Genomic DNA, 21,044 nt, shown 5'->3' on the forward strand with positions numbered 1-21,044 from the left:
CCAAACTAGTAAGTTCTAGAGAGCAATAGAAATTCTTGGTGTTGGCTTTTCTTGATCTGGAAGCTTCACTCATTCACTACCAATTGATAAGTTTTAATGCATGACATTTTCAACTTTAGGCAAAGTCTAAAGTATGTTTAAAGTTAAATATAAGGCCAACACCACTATTAAGGATTTTCTGAAATGACCAGTATATATCTAAAAGATTTAGAGACCAATGTCAACTTTAGGCCTATGGTTTTACTGGGAGAAAAGCTATATAGATTAATACTTCTGTTACCCAAAACCTTCTTGGAAGCTTAGCAACATAGCCTTTAAAACTTCCTCATGAAAACTGTACTTGAATATGTATTTACTTATTTCTACATATGCAGAACTTGTAGGTAAAGTAGAAAAAGTTTCCACTAGGAAAGTAATTAAAGGTTGTTAATGTTCTTTTTATCAGTTAGTAGCCAAGATACATGCTTATTTCTGTTCTCCAGAAGCAGTGTTAGCTGCTAGTTTCGATTCAGGAACATGTTTATCTTTCAGGAAGGTTTACATGAGATATTCAGTCTTTTTTTCAAATGTCTCCCTCATTTCATTATAGGCATTATGCTAAGAGTCTGTTCCAAAAACTCTATTATACCATGTAAATGATGAAAAACAGTTTCTGATGAAGTTCATGTGGTGGAAATTATGATGCTGAGAACCAGCATAGAAAGGGATGAGATTTAAAGGGTTGAGAAGAATATCATAACCATTGTGGATATCAATAGTTTCTATCAAATGAGTGGTCATCTGTGCCCAAAGAATAATTACGTGATCACACAAAAGCATGATTGGAAAAATCCAGTTCCAAGGATTAGCATTTACAAAGGATGTGCATATTCAGCTTCCATTCCAAATGGAACTTGAAACTCAAGATGATTTTTATGAATATACTTAGATATCCTTTAGCAGTGTGAGGGTCTATGCAGTCAGGCATGGTGGCTCACACCTGTAATCCCAGCACTTTGGGAGGCCGAGGTGGGTGGATGACTGGAGGCCAGGAGTTCAAGACCAGCCTGGCTAATAATGTGAAACCCCATCTCTGGTAAAAACACAAAAATTAGCCAAGTGTGGTGACACACACCTGTAATCCCTGCTACTCAGGAGTCTGAAGCACAAGAATCACTTGAGCCCGGGAGACGGAGGTTGCAGGGAGCCAAGATTGTACCACTGCACTCCAGCCTGGGCAACAGAGTGAGACTCTGTCTCAACAACAAAAACAAAAAAGAGTTTATGTATAAAATAGTGCCAAGTATCTCCAATGACTGCACAGTCAAAGCATCTTGTGAAAACCATATACAATCTCAGCATTCTTTCCCAATCATAAAAAATATTGAAATACCCTGTAAAATAATAGATTCCACCAATCAAAGGCAGCTGGATACAGAAGTGATTGAAGAAAATTACTTTAAACATTTCCATTGGTTTCCCATGTTTCTGGTTTGTCTTTTGAATTTTGTATTTTTTCATGTAAGGTATAAATTGAAATAATAATCCAGGTAAAAAGAAAAAGAAATAAAGGGCTTCGTGAACTATAGGGATCCTCATGTTGTGATCTGGAACTTGGTGTAATTATTCAACATATAGTTCCATGCATTTTTAAATAGTTGTTGCAGGGGATTCTCAAGTAAAAGTGAATCTACATACTCCACAGTCAATGATGCTGAACTAAAGATGCTGACACTTTCATTTGTTGCCATTTTTCAAATCTCTGCAGACAGCCTTATACTTCTGGATGGCCATGAGGTGACTGTAGGCCACCGTCACAAGTTGATCTTTAATGACTGTTTATTTTCTTTTTTGGAAGAGAGTCATGATTTTTATCTTTCTTTAACAATTGTTTTTACCACTATGTTGGTTATCCACTTTACCAACTTTCATTGCCTCTTTTGATGATTGAGATCCAACTTCTTAAATTAATATTCAAGCTTCTTTACCACCTGGAAACAAGCTATCCTCATTTTTTTTTCTTTTAGCCCTTACACACACATTTCCTTTAGCTAAGATGATATATTTGCTGTCCTCAGCATGTCTTGAGGTTATGGTCCTGCCTTTAGATTTAGTTTATTGTATCCCTCCCTGCCTCTACCTCCTGTTCATCCTTCAGAAACAAGCTCAACTCTCACCATTTCTGTTAAATCTTCCAAAACAATCCCATACAAATTCCTCTCTGTGTAAAGAATTTAGTGCTGTCAGTATTCTTGTGAGACTTTTATAAGTTGTCCTTGATGTCTTTAAATATATTTATCTTTTTGCCCCAGGGACCATACATTTGTATTTTCCTTATCTGGCAAAGTACATAGCCCAGTGTCTTGTACCATTACTCAATTAGTGGTTACATATTTAATTGACAAGGCACATTGGGGAGAGAAAAAGCCTCTGTCACATTCCCAGTCTCCCATGCTACACGTAAAGTATGTGCCCCACTTACAAGATCTAACACTTTATTTAGAGTTTGGAAAATTACTTCAAGAAAAGCAGGTGAAAGATACACAAAGGCAATAATAGCTTGATTGCACTCACCAGGGAATGCATCTTAAATTCCTAGTTATGAATATTTTAATGAACAGTATCAATAAAAGCCTCTTACCCTTGGCCTATTTGTGATGCTGAGAATTCAGTTAGTAATAACAGCTCTTTAAAGGCAGAGGAAACTCAGAATAATTTACTTTTTCAAGAGCATAAAAGGCAAAGATGGTCTAGAAAAGTTTTATAAGCTATTTCCAAAAAGAAATAATTACTGAACTTTCTGAAATCATGGATGACTTGTTAGTTTAGCTAAAAAATAGATTTTAATAGATTTGTCCATCTGAAAAGTAAAGTGGACAGCCTTCTAGAAGAGAAAACACTTGCCATTAGAATTCCCAAATTCTACAAAATAACTACAAATGCTCAAAGTACACTTGAACATTTTGAGGGTTTTTTTTTTAAGTGATGGTTGCACATGTAGATACTTTTGCCATCCTTGTTGCCAACCCCTCCCTCATGCTCATCTAGAAAGCTGAGCAACTAGAAGTAGAAACTGGTAGCCAAAGTTGGGTCTCCCAGCTTTGCCACTTGTGAGACCTGGAGCAAGATAATGACCTTTTCAAAAACCTCAGTTTACTCCTCTATAAAATGGCAGTACTGATAGCACCTGCCTTGCGGGGTTCCTGTGAAGATTAAATGAGGCAATGCAGCTAACCCACTGAGCACAGTGTGCCATGTGCTATTCTTAGAAGATGTCAGTTATGGCCGGGCGCGGTGACTCACGCCTGTAATCCCAGCACTTTGGGAGGCCGAGGCGGGTGGATCACGAGGTCAAGAGATCGAGACCATCCTGGTCAACATGGTGAAACCCCGTCTCTACTAAAGATACAAAAAATTAGTTGGGCATGGTGGCACATGCCTGTAATCCCAGCTACTCGGGAGGCTGAGGCAGGAGAACTGCCTGAACCCAGGAGGCAGAGGTTGCTGTGAGCCGAGATTGCGCCATTGCACTCCAGCCTCGGTAACAAGAGCGAAATTGTGTCTCAAAAAAAGAAGATGTCAGTTATAATTGTTGCTTCATAATACATCATAGGAGAAGAAAACAAAATGCTTTTGAAGAAGTAATGATGACTATTGAGACAGATAATGTCTGCAAAGCCCAGAGTACTTCAGAATTTACAATAGCTGTAAGGTTTAATGAATCAAGTGAAGCGAGAAGCTTCCAATATGAATCATAACATAAATGTTGAGGCAATTCCCTTTATAGGCTGATCTACCCTCTAGAAGAAAATGGTAAAATACAACATATTGAAAAATAGTCAGATCTTCCTCAGGCTTTGGTTCATTATAAATTACAGTGTTTATTGCACACATGTTATAATCTGAAATCTCTACTGAATAGAGCCCACAATAGCTGAATTTATGGCAGTGGACTTTAATCAGAGGTTTTAATTACATGAAGTTCCATAAGGACCTTCTTAAAATGTGGCTGCAACTATCACACATTCCTCTTTCTGAGGGTGGCATGCTAAGGAGAACCAAATATGGTATGTGATCATAGAATCATATAACTACTTATCAATTGAAAGGTTATTATAAAACTTATACAATCCCTCAATTTTTCAGCTAAGGAAATTAAGATCTTGAGAATCTAAGTGTCTAATAGTGTTCTTTAGTGTAAATTTTTAAATGCAATTAAAGGGATGATCCCAGTGAGAAATGACATTGTGATGCATTTTCAGCAGCTTCTTAGCAGAGCAGAACAAGCCAGGGATGTTATTATAACTCTGAGAAAGACAACAAAATTCTTAGTAGACACATATCTAGTACACACACACACACACACACACACACACACACATAATTGTACTTTAGGTTCTGGGGTACATGTGCAGATCATGCAGGATTGTTGCATAGGTACATACCTGGAAATGTGGTTTGCTGCCTCCATCCTCCTGTCAGCTATATCTGGCATTTCTCCCCATGTTATCCCTCCCTGACCTCCCTACCCCTCGCTGTCCCTCCGCTAGTCCCTCCCAACAGACCCCAGTGTGTGATGCTCCCCTCCCTGTGTCCATGTATGCTCATCGTTCAACACCTGCCTGAGTGAGAACATGAGGGTTTGATTTTCTGTTATTGTGTCAGTGTGCTAAGAATGATGGTTTCTTCTTAAAACTTATAGAGCTGTCCACATGGTCTTGTATTTTCTCACTTCCCTCTTCTTTTTCATCCTCAGCTTATGGCCTTTTCATTTAGAGTGACCCTTACTTAATCAGATACTGCATCATTCTTGGTAATGGCAAATCAAACATGGTCAACATAGAACCTTTTCCAACATATCTGGAATTAGGTTTGTGGTTCTAAAATTTAGAGGAGCCCTGGTTTCACAGTCTTCACTAGTCACAGCTTTCTCATAGCTGCCATGTTTAGCTCATGTAAATATTCTTGCCTTATTAACAAAATAGTAGCAACAATAAAAGTCTTGTGTATGTTCATATGTCATAGATAATAATAATTAACCTCATTGATAACTACTAGGTATCAGGCATTAACAACAAACCCTAAAAGATAGGAGCACTTAGATATCCATTCATAGAGATGAGAAAACTGAAACAGAGAGAATTAAGTAAAATGGCCCAAATACATAAATTGGCACCCTAATTCAAGGAGTCTGGCTACAGAACCTATAATTTAATCTTTATTTTCTCAGTCCCTGAATTCTTAATCACTATATTCTACATTGGATGATCCTCAAAAAATATTTGGAAGTAAGCGTTTTTAACTCTACTTTATCAATGATTAAACTGAGATTTAGAGAGGTTAAACTTAAAAAGGTTGCATAAATATGACAAGTGTGTGGGAGAGTGAGGATTATAATCCAGGTGTGATTGTAAAACCTGCACACCATTTAAATAGCTGTGCTTTAAAGGCCTTCAGAAGCATTACCCCCTGAGACTAGAACACAGAAGCACTGGCTCAGTTTTTTGGGGCTTCATCTTGCTCCCTATATTCCTGGTTTACTGAGAGATCATCTGGAACCCTGTGGACATCTACCCAATACTGACTGGTTGCTTCTTGCAGACCTTTTCAGCCTTGCTCTCTGTCCAAAGAGTGCACCACCCTTTGGACTTCACATGTTGGATGCTAGCCACCCTTCCGTTGGGAAATCAGCAAAAAAGCCAGGGCAATTCCCTCAGCTCTGGCCTCAGTTTCCCATCCTCTTCGCACAGAGGACCATTATTCCTTCTGGTCCAAATTATCTAAGTCTCCATGCTACAGTCATGTATATTCTTGCTTTAACATAGTTTGATGTGATGTTATTTATCAATTTTTATTTTCAGGTATATATGTGTGTGTATAGGTTTAAGTATATGAGTTATATTTTTGTCTTATAATTGAGAAATCTAAAACACTTTAAGCAAAACATATTTAGTGATGTAAACATGTCTGCAACATAGTTAGTCTTAAAAACTACTTGTTAATCTTAATCATAGTGTCTTAGTACTTTTCTTGATACACACACACACACACACACACACACATATTTGGCTGTTTTGAATGAAACTATTCCTAAGTCAAATGGGTGCTAAACGACATTGTTTAACAGGGTGTGATGTTTTTTCCTAAAGTCAATAAGCTGTACTTTGAATTAGCTATGTAAAACTTGGTAAAATAATCCAGCTGTGTTCATTTTACCCGGGGCTGACTTACTAATGCTTTAAATGGGCCATGTCAGCTCCACTGTTAATAAACAAATTTTTCTTGAAAACAGTGCATACTTTTTTGTTGTCCTTGGGAATATTGTAAGAGCAGAATATCAAGAATTTGGCCCAAGAGATAGCAAATACCTTTAAAAATATTTAATATCTGATTTTTCATGCATATTTGTGGAAAAATGAGTAGTTGATGTAATATTAAAGATGCCCGCACAAAATTAGGTGCTGCCAAAAGTGAGAGAGGCTATAGACCCTAAGGTAAATCACTTGCTTATTTTTATGTACTTCATTTCCATTTATGTCATATTCCTAATGCAAGATTTTGTTAAACACAAAAATAATTGCTTTGAACATTTAACGTATAATTTCCTTTTATGTGAACAGATTAAAAACATTTAAGCTGATGCTAATTCTAAAAGTGCTCACTGTTGAAAATATTTTTTCAACTAGACATTATTAATGTCTACAGGTCTAAAGAAACTTCTATTTTTAGATCCTGAGAGTCTCTGAAAGTTATGCATTTTGCCAAAGTTGCAGTTGTTAAGAAGGAGCAAAAGTGGCCTACTTATTCTTGTAAACACATTTTGGCATAACTATGTAATTGTAATCCAAAATTCTCTTCTCTGAACCAAAATGATCTTTAAGAGATAGAATGTATAAAATTCATTGCCAAATTTATTACTTTGACTGAATATAATCCTGTCAGACATTCAGCAAAAGACTTTAAACTTAGCCAGACCAAAAAATACGCTAATGTGGTAAGTATGCTGACAGATACCAATCGCGTATTTTTCTTTAGATATTAAAGTGAAAAATTCTTATTTTCAGCAACATCATTTGTAAACTGTGGCTGTCACCAGGAGAGTGTTAATTTTTTAAAAAATTAGTTTGATATTTATATTACAACTAAATATCAGAGGGGTCCAATATCTGGAACAAAAATAATCAGTGAGTAAATACAGGAATTCTGCTTCCACCACCAGGACTATTATTGTGAGTAATGCCTTACACCCTGAATCGACCCAAGGGTAAGGCAGGAGGTATTTCCTGAGCCTTGAAGCAGCAGTGAATAAAGGAAACAGACTGAGCTCAGAGCTCAGGTTCTGAACTGAACTGTATACTGTTACCCATGTGGGTAACGTTGATCCAATTACTTGTGCACTGTCTCAATTATTCTCCATATAACAGAAATACATATGAAACACGTAGCATATTTCATAAACTCCAAATTTTGATACTTACCTCTCTCCAGGTTTTGCCAATCAAAGCAACAGGATCTCTTTCTCTCTCTCTTTTTTTTTTCTTCTTTGAGATGGAGTCTTGTTCTGTCGTGCAGGCTGGAGTGCAGTGGTGTGATCTTAGCTCACTGCAAGGTCTGCCTCCTGGGTTCAAGCGATTCTTCTGCCTCAGCCTCCCAAGTAGTTGGGACTACAGGCATGTGCCACCACACCAGGCTAATTTTTGTATTTTTAGTACAGACGGGTTTCACCATGTTGACCAGGCTGGTCTCAAACTCCCGACCTCACGATCTTCCCTCCTCGGCCTCCCAAAATGCTGGGCTTACAGGCATGAGCCACCACACCCAGCCAGTACCAGGATCTTAATTGTAAAAGCTAGATATGGGTAATGCTACTTAGGATTCTATATTTACAGTCTCAATAGGACTTATTTCATTGTCAACCTTATAAAAATAGTTAATTAAATTAGCTGACCCCACATTTTATAATAAAAAATATACCCAGTTTACTGTGCAACCTTACATATACATGCCTGCAGGGTACTTGTATGATTTCCTAAAGAATTTGATGATATATTTTAACTCTTGTTGCTATGATGGATTCTATTTCTATACAGCTCCTGTGGTTCACTGTTCAACTAAATTAGGTCTGGGGTATATGTTTTCTTCCTCCAGGTTTCTTATTAATGAGTTTTAATTGTGCTGGCGTACTCAAGTGATTTCTGCAAAAGATTTCACTAGCCTGATATGCCCTAATCTGCTGGCAGTGTGGTGTTCTTGTTCTTTGGATCAGGATTGGTGTTCTTCGGCTTTAATCATTGCATTCTCTCTGCAGGACTGATATTCTTCTCCATGCTGTGGCAACTTTACAACAGTTTAAACTCCTTAGGCAAAAAAAAGTAATTTCCTGTTTGGAGCATAAAATGAAATAAGATCCATATGCTCAGTGCCATTATACTTTCAAGGTAATACATTAAATACTCCTAGCAACAGTACTTTAAAGTCATTTCTATTTAATCACTTCATGCTCACCCTCTCCTAATGCTCATAAAAAGTTACATCAACAAATCCTGGTGAGATAATATTTTATTGAAAGTGAAAAGCTTTTCATCTCTGTTCATGTAACCGGAAGGACATTTAATGGCGGGTAACAACAAACAAATAGGTTATGAATTTTTAGCAATTTGAGGGAGGAGAGGATAGGAGGTGTAGGGGTGGAAAACGAGGGAGTAGCTTAAAGAAAGGTGTTAACAACTGGAGAAAGATTTTTTTGATAATCAGTCAAGAAGAAAGATGCCTTATTTTTCCAATGATGTTTTAGAGCTAGATCGTTGTGAGAGTGATTCTATAAAATTTGTTAATAATTCTCTGCTTATCCCTATAATACTTCTCGCTTCAAGAAGAGTTTTGAAAATTTCAAGACCATCTAGAGTATTATTAATTTCTGGCATAATTTGTGGAAGCAAAATACTATTAAAGACTCTACCAGAAAGATAAGCAGTTTGTAACCAAAGAGAGCAGCTTTCAATGAGAGCGACACCATTAACTGAGATGATTTTGAAGAAACACATGCGATGATAAAGAACTTAATGACAATGACTAGTCTCCAAAGACAGAAAATGGTTTGTACATGACAAATACTTAATATATTCAGTTGCATAGCTCTCAAAATAAAGGCATCATAGGCAGGCTTAGGACAATTTGAAGTGAATTGACTAATGCACACCTTCAGCTTCCCCTCTACTCTTTTTGCCTTATACTCTGATCAGTTTCTTCTTCTGGAGTAAACTGGGAACACATATGTTTATAGTTTGTGACTTTGCAGATGCTGGAGAAGTTTTGTCTCCCTTTTCCACCAATTCAAATATTTCTAATTCTTCAAGGCTTTGCTTAAATATTACTTATCAAACTTAAGTGACTCTTCTTCTACATATCCTTGTCACTGGACTGTTATGATTAGCTCTTGTGCCATTCTGCCTTTGGCTTTGTTTTCTGTTAACAACTTTGCCTTTTCTAAATCTTGCAAAAATATTTAACTCATCTTTGTATATTCATAGGACCAAAGAAAGTGCCAAAATAACTAGTAAGCATACAATTTTATTTGTTCAATCCAGAGTAATTAGTTGTAGTTTGAAATATTAGAAGATAAATTTAAATGTCTGTTTATCCATTTCAGTGTTATAATGTTTAGTTAGTTCAGACTTCTCTCAGGATTTTTCTTCTTCTTTTGCTTTCTAGAGATAAAAGTAACTGTCCTGAATTACATCATGGAATTGTTGGAAGGATCACAAGATGTGGCATGTGAATGTGTGTTATAAGCTACAGAACACTATACAAAAATAGCATCTTACTTTTATGAAATGAACTGTGATTTGACCACATATACAAGAGTTTCCTTCTGTGACTATGCAACCTTTTCTTTACCCTTCCATTATGGCTTTTTAAAAAATGGCTGCAAATTCTTTGACTTTCCTCCCATGGAGAAGTGAAGTCTAACTCTAACCCTTTACCACCATCACCCTGGAATTTTGACTTGGCCTAATGACTTTCTCATAACTAACACAAGCACAGAGCTGATACTATATGTAATAAAAGACCAAAAAGCTTCCACTAGACAGTCTAGAATAATTGCTTTCTGGAGGCTTCCTCTCAAATTCTGGTGATCATGTTGTGAAACGCTCAAGCCACATGGAGAGGCCCCTTAGAGGTGCTTCTTGGGCAGGCCTAGCTGATCCTATCCTTCAGCCATCAAGCCCACAAATTAAACACATACATGTCATTCCAGTCCTCCACCCCAGGCCCCAGCCACTGTATAATAGAGAGGAGTGAGCCCCATTTTGGCTATTCTGAATTCTCAGCCCCCAGAATCCGTGAGCATAATAGAACTTTTGTTATTTTTATGCCACTAAGTCTTGGTACAGTTTGTTACATACAACAGATAACAGGAAAAACTTCTTATATATAGCCTGCCAATTTTACTCTCATCATTTATAAGAACAGGCGAGGCAACACTGAGGTAAAACACAAGCCAACAATCTCAGTGGTTTTAAATCACAAAGGTTCATTTCCTACCCCAAATGTCTACTGTGGATCCACTGGGAGGCCTACCTCTTCATAGTTACTGAGGGACTGGAGCTCACGGATATTGCCAATCACTGAGCCAGAAGGCAAACCAAGCTCTGGAGTGTCTTGTCCAAGCATTAAATGCTAGGCTAGAAATGGCACTTGCCACTTCTGCTCATAGCTCTTTGACTGGAACTAATGACATGGCTCCCCCTACCCAAAAAGTATTAGTCCTATCATGTACTCAGGAGGAATGGAGCCAGAAATATTTGGTAAGCAGCAAAAATGACTACTGTATAAGGACTTTCAAAGATTTGCCTGTCTGGATTTCCCAGCCAAAACTTCTCCCTCAACCTCTGGCTTCAGCTTTCTTCCTGCCATCACCTGTGTTGGCTATTCGTACCTCCCAAGGCCAGTAGCTTTTTTATTGCTGTCATTTCACCATTGGTGAACTATATGGATATCTAATCTTTCCTGCCTACCCTTCCTGCACATTATCTGCATGTAAAGTAGTGGCTGTGGTGGTCTCCATGACAACTAAGACTAGTGCTTTTGCTAAACCCTAATCATAGGGTGTTTTTTTCTCTCTCTTTCTCTTTCTGTCTTTTCTTTAGCAGAGCCAAAAATCAAGCTTATGCAGAGAGTTCGTCATTTTCTTTCACCTCAATAAAAAGTACAGCCTGGACTCACATCTCTAGCCTAAAATAATTACTCATACTCATCAGTTAAAGATATTTATTAAAAAACAATACAAGGAGTAATTGAGATGGAAGAAGGTAATTTTTTAATGAGAAGTCAGAGGCAGATTTCAAAGAAGGAAACAGAGGGTCACTAAAGAAGGGAATGCTTTGGTGCAAATTATTGACTAGCTGTTAATAATAGCTATTAGCTGTTACATTCAAACTCCAACTCTTCACTTACTGACTTTTTACATGTTGAAAGTTAAGGACCCTTGTATATAAAATGGAGAACTAGAATACTTCTACTTAACTAATATAGTAATTGCAAGGATTAAATTAGCTAGTCTAAGTAAAAATGCATTAAAATAGAAAGAGCCACTCAATTTCAAAGTATTAGTATTACCTTCCTTTTAAGCAAGCATAAGAATGATGGCTGCATTTTAGAGTCTCTGATAACTCTAGAAGGTGTGTAGAAGATTTCAGAAATTCTCAACCTGTAATATGGCTCAACTCAGATATTGAAGACTTCTAGGTACGAGGTAGTGAATGACCAACATATTGATACCATGACATGTGATGCCACAAATTAAACAGTTTGGGGGAAGTCTTACCAAAGGCTAAAATCCAAAAACAAACTCCTCTGCTAAATGCTTTTGAATGATACCAGTGACCTAAATAATATTCAGTAGCCTTCTAATTACCCACATTCTCCTTGAGATTTTAGCAAAATGCAACTGACTCCACTCACCAGTTCTTTTTGAAATGCACCTGGTTAGAATCCCACGACTTTAAGAATTTTTCCTCTGGCATCACCTGACCCTGTCTTTCCTTCTTTGATTTCTGTCTCTGACTTCTCATTTTTTAAAAAACCCCTTCTTCCATCTCAGTTACTCCTTATAGTTCTTTTTATAAATATCTTTAACCGATACCCTGATGAATAATCATTTCAGGCTAGAGATGTGAGTCCAGGCTATACTTTTTATTGAGGTGAAAGAGGAATGATGAAAAGTATCTTTCTCTGATACTTTTAATGATTCCTATTCTTTCTTATTTCCTAAATGTGGCTACTTCCCCAATGTTGGCTCATCTGTTTTCATCCATTAAAGTGGGTTCAACCAGTCATGAATCAAGGATGATAAGCTAAACTATACTTTTAGTCCTGGCTTCTCTCACACTCTTAAACTCATGTTTCCTCCTGCCTACTGACAACAATATTATCAACAAAACTAGCTAATTGATATTATGCCACATTATTTCCCTCCTCATGAGAAGAATTTTATATAAATTATCTCATTTACTTGACACACAAAACCTATACTCAGGTACTAAAATTATCTCGATTTTACAGCTCAGAAGCCAAGGCTCAAAAATACATAATTTACTCAATATGTGGTAAGAAGCATTGAAAGCTAGTTGTGTCTTACTTCAGAGCCTGATGTCTTTATTCTTATACTTTAAAAACTTTCTTGTGTATACACTGTTAGCATCTCAAAATCAAAACATCTAAATTCAAAACTTCAAATTCAAAATTTTATCCTTTCTTTGTTATTTCTGGCAATGTTGTTAATGTCTTATTAATCACCTAAATTTTAAACCCTGAAATTATTGCAAACCTCTCCATATTTCTTCCACTTTTCCCGCTGTACCAATACACTAAATTCTATAGATTAAGTCTTCCCAGTATGTTTCATATCATTCCATTTCTGCTACCATTATCTTCAGGCTTATCCTTCTAACAGTTCTCTTTGCCTGACATCACTCTCCTGAAAACTGTTCTCAGGCTGATACTTCTAATGAACAGTTTCAAACATTTCTTTCTCTATAAACTCAAGTCCAAACCCCTTAGCCTGATGCTGAAAGCATATGCTTGATCTGACCCTAGACTTATTTGTAAGAATTCAACTGAGCAGATCTAATCACTATTTCTTGAACATTCCCCTTCTTCCTCTGCCTTTTTTAATGTCATTCCATGAAAATCTAACACCCCATATTTACTTATAAATCCTACTTATCGTTTAGAGCTCCAGTCAAATGTTACTTACTCCAGGAGCCCAACTGGAACTCCTCAATAAAAAGAGATCTTTCTCTGATCTCACAAATACTTGCTTTATACCACTATTAACATGCTTATCTGATACTATTAGACCTTAAGCTCTGGTTCTGTGTAGTTTTCTAATTTTATACTCCAATATTAAAATCACCAGGAATGAAAGTGCCTTATTTTATGCATCTTTCTATTTCTTAGAGTATCTAACACAGCTCTTTGCACACAGTAGAAGATCAACAAATATTGTCTGAATGAATAAAAAACAGGAATTTAGACATGGAACATATCTTCAGAGAGATATAAATCACAGAAATGAACATTTTATAAAGCTTAAATTGAGAGTTTTGTATGTGTGGTACATATGTGTATATATGTGTATATATGTATTAGTCATCAGTGGCTATGTTCAAGTATTTATGCTCTAGAAGCTAACTCAGGAAGAAAGAGATTTTGTTTTGGAGAGCCTGCCTTAATTAAAGAGTATTTGCTGGATCTCTAGCATTCAACATTGGAGAGAAAGTGAAGTAATCATGTCCAAATTGTTCTACATTATCTAATATAACCAGGTTTTATGCCAAAAAGACAACGATGCCTAGTTTGTGTGCAATGATAAATTAAATTATTTGGCTTATGATGGAGTTGAGAACTAAACTTCTGCACATTTCAACAAAACAAAACAGCATTTGGAGCATCAGACATTAAAAATATTACAAACAATTCGGCGCTTTTTCATTTAGTCCCTTAACTTCTAAGACATATCAGAGTGTTCAATGTAAAGCTAGAAAAATCTATCATAGCAACTTGAAAATCAAAATCAAAGTATCACATTTCATTTTCAGTTGTCTTATTATTTCTTAAATGTCTTGCTGTGCTTATAAAACAGTTATTTCCTTAAAAAGATATTGCAAAATCACTGTCCTTTGAAGGATATTTTGTTGTTGTCGTTGTTGTTGTTGTTAGAAATGTGCACCCTAGAAATTGTGAAATAGGAGGGGAGCTTAGAGTTCATTTCAAGCCTGCAGTTGATGCATGAAATTCTGCTCATCCCTGACAAAAGGCCATGCCACCTTTGAATATTTCCACACAAGGTACCTCACAAGTATTCTCTTTCATTTTCAAACAGCATCCACTGTCAGAAAATTCTTTATTTGTCAAAATTCTACCTCAGCTCTCTGCATCCTGAACAATAAAACTGATGTTCCAAATATCACAGCCCTTTAATTATTTGCAGGCAATGGTCACATCTTCTCTCTTCCAAAGGGTTGTGAAACAGGGATTTTCTTTTAGTTCAGCGTTAAAAGATGTAATGATATCAAAAGCCCTAGACAAGAACTGGGACCATAGAATTTCAGTAAGACTTTGCTAAGAGTTTTGTCTGAATCTCTTCACCCTTCCATTTCAGCCATGAACATTAATCACCTGATTTTGCAAATCTACTATGATTTGTTCCTGACACAGGAAACCAAAGCCCACTGTTAGAATTTCATACATTTTTCAAACTTCATGAATGTAGTTGTGGATTCTATCTTGCTATGATCCTGATCTTTTCACTCCTATAGACTGGCTCATCTGTGATTTGCTGCTTTCAACTCCATCCTCTTGTGCCTGACCACAACTCACTATCCCTCCTTCTCTGTAGCAGACACCTACCTATGTGCTTTACTAATATGGCAGGATTACACCTCAAAGTACTGATTTGGGTGTTTTCTGAATATTGTCTCTCCCTCTGCTTTCTCAGTAGTACTCTGAGGCACTTTTCCTAACGCATGATTTCAGCCAACCAAAGACCATTACAAAGAATAAAGTCATTAGCCACTGTTTGAGACAGAAAGATTTGGAAGTCAGTTTGAAGCCTGAATTTTTCTGCTCCTAGTAACAAGATGATTCAGAGTATATAAAAAGAGAAGGACTTAATGGAGAAGCAACTTAGACTAGAAAGAAAGGGCTGGAGAAACCTGAGTGTTCAAAGTATGGGTGAGGTCTCTGAATGGCATTGCGGGATGGATTGGATCTGGAACAGGCATGAGAAAACTCTTTCATCAGGAGGCCTTAAAACTTACTACCTTACAGATAGATAGTCACCAGCAGCAATCCATATACAGTGCTCTGAAATGGGAACTCATTTATCTTTCCTTTGTAATAATTGAAGGATTGTGATTTTTACTTTTTGTGCATTCTTATGTGATTAGTGTATATCTTTCTTCACCTATGGCAATAGTTCCATGAAGAGTGGACTGTGCTTGGTTGCATTTATTGTATCCAGGCACCTAGAACAGTGGCTGGCATATAGGAAGCATACCGTAAATTCTTACTAAATGAATGGAACTTAAAAATAAATGGTGCAAGGGTAGAGGGATTACAAATTGGTCAAGAATAGCTAATTATCTATATGTGTATGCTGAAGTAACTAACTATTATGAACATTGATATATACTTTATCATAATGTTGTTTCAGTTTTCCTCAACTATTTTGCTGTATTCTGTAATCCTTCATTAAACAACTTACTTAGGCATTGAAAAGCACATTTGAAGTATTTAGAAGCATTCAACCACCTGGAGACCACCAGCATAGAATTTGTTAAAAGACAGCTACACCGTTGGCATCCTGGCAAGAATAACTGCACACATGGCATTAAAACAAAGACTATTCCAAGTCCGGATAAGCCAAGTGTTACATAATAAGTTAGGGTCATCCAGTGTGGGCTGTTCTTGACTGCAATCTCTAGATACTGCTCCACAGCTTATTTTGGACCATCTCAGTGATTTTTTTCTTTTCATAGCCAGTTTATATATTCAAAGTAAGAGAATAACAACAAAAAATTTCAAAGAAGTTGATTCTATTCCAGTTTTTGTTATTTGAAGCACTTAATCAAGTGATTATGAGAAAATTGTTACTCTGAATGAGACTAATTTTAAAAGGAGTCATTCAGTATATGAACTCCTTAGGTTGTAGCCAGACATACTTCCTTTTGACCTTGAAGTCTAACTAATCAGATGATTTTTTTCTTCTCTCTTTGGCAAGAATCTCTAAGAATCTGTATACATTTTTGGAAGAGAGAGAAAAGGACTTAAAAGCAATTATTTTCCCTCTTGATGTAGCTGTAAGTACCATTTTTAGCATTAGCCATGCAAAACAGGTGTCTTTCCATAATCTCCTCTTCAATAAAAGTTTTTCTTTTGCTGTTGCTTTGTTTATTTGGTTTGTTTTATTTTTTTTTCTGCTCAGGTTTGAGAAGCAGGAAAAAATAAAGGAGGATATTGTACTTTCCCCTTTTTCTATATTCAATCTTCCTAAAGCAGCATTGTAACTTGGGAAGGAGAGAGAAAGAACAAGGAAAGAGAAAACAGAAAGTCTTATTGGGAGGGAGAGTGACTGGGATCTCCTGAGAGTTTGCACAGGTTTAGCAGGGAGGGGACAGACCTTGTCTATGACTTTTGAAATAATTTATCCTTTATAAAATATATAAAATCCTTTAATGCTAGACCAAAGGTAAGCCACTGTCTTACAACATTATGTGACAGTTGTCTTCAGATAATTAAAGGACCATAACATTCAGAAACATTAGTCCTGCTATTTTTAAGAGGCACATCTATAGCAAGTAACAGAAAGGATAGAGGCAAATGCTTATGAACGGGAAATGGGTGGAAATGTAACACAAGCTACATTTACATTTACAAGTTACATTCCCCTCTGCTGTCCTTCATCTTGTTTTCCCACTGCTTTTCTAACTTATGCCATGGTAAACAACGCATGTCAGGTATCACCTATTCATAAAATTATCTCACTGCTCTTTAGTTCTAACCACAGTTTTCCTGAAGCCTCTGCAGTGGAGGCTGCTGACTCTCTCAAGCTTCATAAACCCTGGTTTAGGTTCTCCTCTTCTGTCGTGAAGGCTTCTTCCTGCCTTATTCCAGAAGCCAAATAGAAAAATCTGCTCCTCTTAGATTCAGACTAGACAACTATGTCAATTTGTGTTCTCTGTTATTTTTAGTGATTGCCCTGCATTTATTACACTTTGGAACCTGGTTCATTCTATCAACTTGGAAAACTTCAGAGTCATACTACATTGAGAGTTTTTTTCTTCCTTACTAGTTGAGGTGGACAGCTGGAAGGTGAACTCATGATGCCAATCTCCTGACATTCATATCTTTGTGTAATCCCCCCTCCCTTTAATCACAGGGCGAGTCTGTGACTTCCTTCTAATCAACAGATTATGGCAAAGATTCTGGGATGGCACTCTAGAATATGTCTCCTTGCTGGTTTGATGAAGTAAGAAACTGTGTTGGGAAAGCTCATATTGCAAAGAACTACGGGTGACCTCTAGGAACTGGGAATCACTTCTAAATGATGACAAATGACTGAAGGAGCTCAAGGCAGTTTCAGCTCACGATCAACAAGAGGCTAGAGCCCTCAGTCCTACAACTCTGAGGAAATTCTTCTAGTAATCTGAGTGAACATAGAAATAGATTCTTAATTGCAGTACTCTAAGACCCTAAGAAGAGAATCCAGCTAAGTAGTAACTGGACTCATGACTCACAGAAACTGTGAGATAATAAGTATTATCTTAAGCCACTAAGTTTGTGATTTGTAACACAGCAATAAATCACTAACACAACAATTTCCCTTTGCATTTCTTTCACAGCAACTACCCAGTCTCATAGATTTACCCTCCACCTTGTCATGCCCTGCAAACTAAAATGTCTGAAAATTTTAGCTAATATTCTCTATAAACATATTTCCTATCTATTCTTTGACTTCCAAAATTGAAGACCTCTAGAAATTGGTCTTTCTCAGATATCCGTCTTTAAAAAAAAAAAAAAAAAAAAAAAAACTTTCACAAGTTTCTGTCTTTATTCTCCATCTTGGACCTGGCTGATCATCTGAATTTTCATTTTATTTGTACCATTGATTCTCTTATACAACTATCCTTTCCTGTCCTTGCCAAGCAAAATCCTAGCAATGATAAGAATTGCATTATCAACACTGATCCCTGCATAAATGAGCACTATTCAAGGAAGCCACACATTCATATTGATACTTCTACAACTTCAGTATGCAAGAAATTGCTTCTTAATCCCAAACTGTAATTCTGAGATCTTAACTCCTGGCATTTACAATATCCTTTCTAATTTTACTTTAATTGCTCATCTTGCTTTTTATAAAACAAATGTATTTTTGTAAGAAATGTGTAGATGATCCCGATTGCTTCAAATTTTGTTTTCTGAGGGATCTTGAAAAAGATATAAATATGCTCTTTTGAATTACCCTATTTGGACCTTGTTTTCACTAGTAATCCTGTTTATATTTGATACACAAATTGGCCTTCATAGTCTTTATAAAGCTTCACTCTTTACATATTTAAATGCTGTAGAGTTCCTGTTTCTATGACACTTTCACCTTTGACAATGTTCTCCATAAGTTATTCATAAACTATTATTATTCAAAAGAAGATGTTGAATTTAGGCCATGAGTTTGATGCAAAAATGTGAAGACCTATTAGAAGATACTATAAACTCAACTTATTATATATTGTACTATCCAGCTTATTTTTTTTCCAATCGGTATTATTAGACCATGTGGAGAAGGATTGATGCGAAAAGGGCAATGATTACTGAAGAGTATTATTTGTTTTAAGTTAGGGAAAATATATTAGACAATAAAACATCTTTGAAACTGAATTAAATACTTCTAAGAATGACACCGCACAAGACATTTGAAAAGAAGAAGTGATGCGTCATGGTTTTTAGAGGCATTCAGTGAGTGTGGTCTGTGGATGAGGTAACTGAACTCTCAGTCTGACTTGGGGCCCACTCTTTGACATTTGGCCCATCCTTGCCTAACTGTACTTTATCCACAGTAAATAATAATTATATGTGCCCCCACAATATTTTCCTAAATGTTTAACATCCTAAAACAAAGGATTCTAAATTTAAAAAGCAATTTGATTGTGAATATGGGCAGTACTATAAATACCAGAGTTAAATATTTTCTATCTCCAAGAACAGCTTTATTTAGAAAGTCGTTATCTACAGATGGCCAAGAATAAATCTTAAGATGTGTGTGTTTGACAGCATTAACACCCATCACAATCCAGAGGACTGCATTCCATTGAATTGACAGAATTCATATACTACCTGTTGCCTATGTTAACAGACAATTCATTGTTTAATTAATCAAAGAAATTGCTGAGAACATTGTTAACCTGTTAGAGTTTAACTTCCAATTGAACATACTGATCAGTGATATTATTCCCATTGATCTGAGCAGTTCAACCCTAAATCACAAAGATTTTGGCCTCCAACTTCCATCTTCTCTCTTCAGTGTATCTAAGATGTTTCAGCAACACATCAGCAGACAGTATCGCTTTTCTTTTTCTACTTTCAGGATGGCAACTTTAATTAAGTAGTTTCTCTCCTACTTTCAGATGCTCTCTGTACAGTAATATTTTACTTGTGATTTTCTCAACCCTCCTACTCATTCCATTAATGAGTAAGACAGGAGCAGACTTTCTCTGACTCAAGTTTTTCATTCCTCCTTTGTTTCTCCTGACAGATAAAGTACCCTTATTATATGTAACACCCACAGTAATTGCTGTTGCTTTAAAAAAAAATCTGTAAACTCTTTTCTGAATGTTATGAAGACATGCAGAAAGAAAAGTTCTTCACAAAATAGAGACTTTTATTTACATTCCAGCATTCTCTGAGGGAGGAAGAAAAAGTAGAAGGCTTTGCACCCTGATGTCTCATTAATTCTGACAATACCCCAGAGGCAAAAAAAAAAAAAAGTGGCGAGAGCCATTATTCTTGTTACAGTGGAGAAAACACTGAAAAACTCCAAGAGGCTAGAGATCTTGTTGAAGATGACACACAGTTATTGGAAGGCAGCAGGGGAAAAAAGAATATACACACACACACTTCAGGCTTCTGACTCCCAGATATTTCAGCTCTCTCACAACTCTACACATAGGTGTCTCTTTATAAAATCTCCTTTAATTTTAAATGCTGTAAGTAATTAATTGTGTGGCAAAAACATGTGGGGTAACTAAAAAACCCAGAAAAAATCCAAAATGATACCAGACAAACCTCTGCAGTCCAAACCTACCAGTATGAAATATCATATTTCCAAGCAAATATTCAAGGCATCTTAATATGATGGAATGCCAAGTACTAAGCACTGGGTTGCTAACAGTTTATCCCCTTCTGGTGTGTCATCATTCAGAGGCTAGAAACCTGAAAGCTACATTTTCCCAGACTCCTTTATAGTTAGGGTTCTGAGTGCAAACTAGGTGCTGACACTAAGGTATACTTATGCAAAATTTGGAAGACAGAAGTAAAGAAGACCATCTCTAGGGTTCATAGTTTGCTGTTTCTAGCAAACATGGTGATGGACATGTTTAGTGTTTTGCAGCTAAATTTAGCATTCCAGATGTGGCGACGTAGTTAGGCTGGCTTTGCCAGTCCAACTGTACATTGAGGTGTCCAGTGCAAAGCTTCCTATCCTAGCAGCAGTATAGTTGTCACTCTGCAGCCCATAGATCACAGCTAAATGTTTCTGTGTCCTGCTTACGGACATAAATGGTGCAACTAGGAGATTCACAGACTTGAAAAAGGCTCAGAGTTAGGACAGACCTGCCTTTGTCCTTTATTCACTTTCTAGTTATGAGCAACTTAATTTCCCTGATTAGGGAAAGAGAGCTTAGTTTTCTTCTCTGTAAAATAAGATTACGACTACTTACTTTGAAGGCTTAGAATGAATCTATCCCAAAGCATCAAGCATAGTACCTTAATCAAATGCTCATTCT

At 36.6% G+C, this 21,044-nt stretch overlaps 1 pseudogene; it reads right to left on the reverse strand.

The window, feature by feature from the left end:
* Window positions 1–537: 537 nt before the first annotated feature.
* LOC100412327 (methylsterol monooxygenase 1 pseudogene) lies at window positions 538–1,730 on the reverse strand (annotated as a pseudogene).
* Between the last annotated feature and the right edge of the window lie 19,314 nt (window positions 1,731–21,044).

Source organism: Callithrix jacchus, chromosome 3 (genome assembly GCF_049354715.1).
Source record: "Callithrix jacchus isolate 240 chromosome 3, calJac240_pri, whole genome shotgun sequence".
NCBI lineage: Eukaryota > Metazoa > Chordata > Mammalia > Primates > Cebidae > Callithrix > Callithrix jacchus.